Here is a 5,797-nt window from a genome sequence, read left to right on the forward strand (position 1 = left end):
CTTTCAAGGATAACTTCAGAATATTTTAATAAATAAATATTTTTAGATTTAAACTAGTAAAAGGAGTATTTGAAAATTTAATATCAATAGATTTAATAGAAACTAATTTAATAGAAATTTTATTAAAAAATATGAGAATATGAGAAATGTGAATGATATGATATGAAAAGATATGGTGAATTGTATGATGAACGCATATAACATAATGTAAGAAGTATTTTCAAAGATTTATTTGTATTCATAAAAATTATTTTTAAGTTATTTTCATAAATCAAACTAAAATGATCACAGAAAGTGAAAAAGAATTTAATTTAAAATTTAAATTAAATACATTTACTTAGTTTATACTATGAGAACATCCTTAATCATGTCTACTATTACCGACAAAGAAGTTAGTTTTTTTCTGATTAATTCCTATGTACTGACCCCAGTGTATTGATAAAAAGGTCATTGTTTTTTATAACAAATTGGAACAAGTAAATTTCTAATATAGGACATTATAGATATCCTTATCTAGGTAAGTAGGTGTGTAACGCTTCATCTTGTTTGTATAGTTTTTGAGGACGGAATACCTTACAAATATCTGTATCTAACTATGTAGGTTTTTAATGTTTTAAACTTCTTGATTGTATAATTTCTGAGGCCGTAAGTTTTTTTAGGTGGATTTTTGTGAGTTAATAAGCAGCTAAAGTACTTTATTTCACATTTTTGTACAACTTCGACTACTCAATGTTAAGGTCTTGATGTTTGCCTTTACTCGGGATATGCTAAAAGTCAGGTATGATATTGCAAAGGAAATAGAAGTGGATTTTTTGAATTTTGTTTGATATTGGTTTGTGCTGTAGTACCCCACATTTCGACGCCATATCTCCAAATCGCATGATTATTATTTTGTAAATTAGCAACTTTTTTTAGCTGGGAGTACCGATTATCTACCTTGAATCTAATAAAGTTGTCTTGAGCGATTATGAATTTCTTATCTGTTTTGTGTAAAGGGATTTTTTGCAAGAAAGTTTTGCATTAACAGGTATTCTGAGGTATTAACTTTTGTATCAAGTGGATTCATAGTTTATATATATAAGTGATCATTTTAATTATGTCTATTTATAAGAACTACCTAAACTTTTTTGCTGTGTATTATCACTAAATACCATTTCTTAAACCATAATAATGGACTGTTGTTGTCTGCGGCGAATGTAGCTTTCATATTTTCTCCGGAGGATGGAGTAGGTACATCATCCGTACATAAAAGATACAACAAAGGTTCAGGCTTTATAATATATATAAATAATAGCACATGGCATTATAACCGAAAATAAAAATCTTAGTGATTCAGACACTTTACTAAACCGTTTTGAGGAATATACCTAAAGGTCTGTTTATTGAGTGCATACTACATTTAAAAAGACTCTGCCATAATTATTCTTTGATCTTTGCTTTGGAATTTTAGCGACTTTAGCACAATTTAAGTTACCAAATACAACTTCAGTATTTAATTAATTATTATTTGCTATTAAAAATAATAGTCACTTTCGTCTGGAATATTTGACGTTAAATTACAACTTATATTCACAAAATATTGGTCTCGCCCGTGCGCCTAGTGGAGTAACATTAGTATGACCTTCTCAGCATTACGTTCCTAGATTAGATTCTATACATAAGAAAGAACAAATCATGCAACAAATAATGCCTCTACGAACAGAATAGTATTGAAATTTAACAATTAAACATAAAAATATAATTAATTAATTAATTCAGTTATTCTACAGCTGGTTTATGATTTCGTTCTAATATAAACATAGCAAGTAAAATTATTAATAAAAACTTTCATAGTAATAGTAACAAAACTCCAGAAAAATATGCGAACATAAAAAGTCAAGTACGGCTTTGAATCAGTTGGTTAAGATGCGCTAATTCTGAGCTTCACATTTGGCAGGACCCGAGTTCGATTCCTGGTACTTGCAGTCTCAAAAAATAATTATTTACGAATAATTAAATACAAGAATTATTTCCAAGACCACTGATGATGGGTATTTGGCAATACTCGAAACAACTGTATGGTCAGCCAAAAATTCAATTAATTAAAATAATATAAAAAATAAATTTTTGTTGTTGTATTTCACTACTGTTCGAAAAAACCTCTTTATTAATTATTATATATATAGTATGAAAATATTTGACTTCGTAATAAGAATATTTTCAATATCCTATTTAATTATTTTAGTAATTAATTTTAGTAAAGGTAATCTTCTGTTTTTTTCGGTTTTAAAAAAGCACTCGTTTTTTTCAATATTTTCTATTTTCACTTTATTAATGTGATTATTTTTTTTTATCCACACCTTCATTTGCGATATACTTGCAAATTGGAATAAAACTAATATTGGAAAGCTTTTTGCCCCTACGACTTAATAAAAATGCACAAATGATTTATAATTGAACTAATAAATATTATCTGTATATATAGGTATACATTATTTAAAACAATTAACAATAAATAATATTCAGAATTAAAATAATCTCATTTTGTTATGCCTATATGAACATTAAGGAACTAAAAATTAAAATAAAAAAGCTTGAAGTTAGAAATATTGCTAACACGAAAAGAATTTGAAATCGATAAGAATCACACGAATGTATTTCTTCGTAGAATTGGAAAGACCTTGTGCAGAAGCAGTAAAACTAAAAATTTATTTCTAAACATATTTTCATATATATGAATTTTTGCCATTAAAAAAATTTATGGAAGTGGTCAAATCTACGAATAGATTCCAACACAATATGCCAATATGCGTTCAGCCACTTTGTCAAAAAATATTAAATACAAAAGTGCAGTCAAACTAACTCCAATAAATATTACAAAAAAATACTACAACTTTGTAAAGCATAAGCAAAAAAATGAAAAAAAAAATAAATAAAATATGTATTAAAACGAGAGAAGTAAAGGTACGAGTAAGCCAAACAGAAAGCAAGTCAACAACAACAGTTGGGCAACCCCGAGTTCAAGCCAAGTGCCAAAAACAAAAAAAAATCTTATTTTGCATACTCGTACGAGTCGACCAGCAGACAAATGCAGCTGATCGATCCATTCAGTCCACATTCAGCGCTGATCCTAAACTTATGCTCGTACAAGTTTCCATGGAAGTGGTTCATGCTATTGTCTTATCGGTGAACAAGATCAATATGCACGATATCAATATTCTTGTTCAGCGAAATATTATAAAAAAATTATAAAAATAATAACTACAAATACAATACGATAGATATTGCATATTATAGGATAAAAATTGCATACAAAAATTTAAGGAAATATGCCAAAAAAACACTTCACTACACGTTCGTATAATTGGTGTCTATGCTTAATGTTACCAATCAAAAATAAAAATAAAAATAAATATTGAATTAAAAATATACAAATATTGCATTTTTTATCCAATTTTTATTTAATTTTGTGTTGTTTAATAAATTTATATTTGAATATCAATGAATATGATTTTTGACACATTTAGTAATTGTTAAAATTTATTACCCAAATCATTGGATCCACATTCCTACATTCTACACAAAAAAAAATGAAACAATTATATTCTTAATACGAAATTAATTTTAATTTAAATCTTAATTAAATTAAATTAATACGAAATTTGTTTCATAGAAAATTTTAAAAGAAATTATAACATAATAAGCTTTATTATCTAACTCACAAACATAAGAAGTACTCATCTTAGCATATAAATTTATCAAATGTATAATTTTATGCCTTAACACATACGCTTATATGAACGCACTTAGTGAAATATTTATGAAAGTTTATCAATCTGCTGTATGATAGCACTATTTATACCAACTTATGCTTGTGTTGGAATACAACTCTTTATTGACAACAAATAAATTTATACGATATAAATTTATTCGGTAAAATTTTAGTGTAAATTTATCATGTTTGTGTGAACTATTTTTTATACAAAATATGGCACTTCATTTACCAAGTATATAAATTTATATGTTTATAAGGTTTATAGTTATCAGTTTAGATGAGTACTTCTATAACACTAGTTTACAGCCAAAAATTTCCAAAGACGAGACTTATATTTCCTATAGGGAAATTTTTCGTAGAACTCGAAAATCATAACGATTTTTTTTTCCTATGTACCGTTTTCGAGATATTTGCAAAAAACCGTTATTTTGACTTTTCTCAAAACATCACCCTGCATATTCCCCCATAGCTTTTTTTGTGAAGTTATCTCGGTAGTGTATTATATATCAAATTAAAGGTGAAACTTGTACCAATATTTTGAGTTACAAAACGTTAATGTAACTTACTTAGTTTCGCTGCAATAGCTAGAAATGTACAGATGAAAAATGTTTTTTTTACGCTTTTTTCAACTTTTTCGATTTTCAAGGTGATGAGACTCCCACAAATATATTAAAAAAAATTTTTTTTTTTAATTAATGTTAAAGACTGTTTTAGTACAAACATTTTGAGTGGCTTAACATAAAAATCGAATAAAAATTTCAGAAGTTATTCGCCATTTGCCAAATTTGCCCAAAATAGTAGTTTTTATTAACAAGTCAGAAAATTCATTTTTTCGAATTTATTTTGTAAAATTTAGAGTGCAAATCAAAATTGTATTATGTAAAATTGCACAAATTTTATTTAAAAAATTAAAATTAATATTATTAAATATTATTAAATATTAAATATTGCATTTTATATAAAAGTTTGACGTCGAACGTAGAACTGCATTATTGAAAGTGAATTTATATATTATAGTGAGGTATATGTGTACTTTGAGCAAACTTTTTATAGTGTGTAGGATTTGTTTCTCTTATAATTGTCCAACAATAATCTCCCAACATGCTTGCGTCCCAATACCCTTGATATCTTTTTTCCATTGCAGAGATATCCTGATGAAACCTTTCACCTTGTTCATCACTTTCTGCACCGAGATTTGAAGGAAAAAAATCCACGTGAGAGTGCAAGAAATGCATTTTTAGAGACATAGTTGCGCCAATAACTTTGTAATTTTCAATTAAAGATGAAAGAATTTCTCTATAATGTGAATCTCTTTCGTTACCCAAGAAGCCGATAACTGTTTGCTTAAACGAAGTCCATGCTTTCAACTCTTTTTTATTCAACACATTATTAAATTTTTCGTCCTTCATCAGTTTTCTGATTTGTGGTCCAACAAAGATACCTTCTTTGATTTTGGCAAAAGAAATGCAGGGGAAGAGATTTGTAAGATATTCGAAAGCAGGGCTTTCGTTTTTTTGCAGAGCCTTAACAAAATTTTTCATTAGGCCAAGTTTTATATGCAAAGGTGGCAAAATTATCTGACACGGTTCAACAAGAGCTTTATTCGCAATATTTTGTTTTCCTATTGTGACATCTTCTCTTTTTGGCCAAGATGAACGTATAAAATGATCCTTTGTTGCTCTACTGTCCCATAAACACAGAAAACAACAATATTTTGTAAAACCACGTTGCAGACCAGTGATTATTGCAATAACCTTTAAAAAAGAAAATACAAAAGGAGTACATATAAGTACATATTTTTAATCAGATTTCTACATTTTTGTTATCTTTGATTGTACTTAAATGAAAATACTAACCTTTAAATCAGCGCATAGCTTCCAATTGAATTCGTTATATTGAATTAACTTCAAAACTTGCGCGATTTCATTATAGGTTTCTTTTACCCCAACGGCATGCGCTAATGGTATAGTGGGAAGTTCATTGCCGTTGTGAACAAGAGCAGCTTTTAAACTAAATTTTGAACTATCTATAAAAAGACGCCAT

The sequence above is a fragment of the Teleopsis dalmanni genome, chromosome 2, assembly GCF_002237135.1.
Source record: "Teleopsis dalmanni isolate 2A chromosome 2, ASM223713v2, whole genome shotgun sequence".
NCBI classification, from domain to species: domain Eukaryota; kingdom Metazoa; phylum Arthropoda; class Insecta; order Diptera; family Diopsidae; genus Teleopsis; species Teleopsis dalmanni.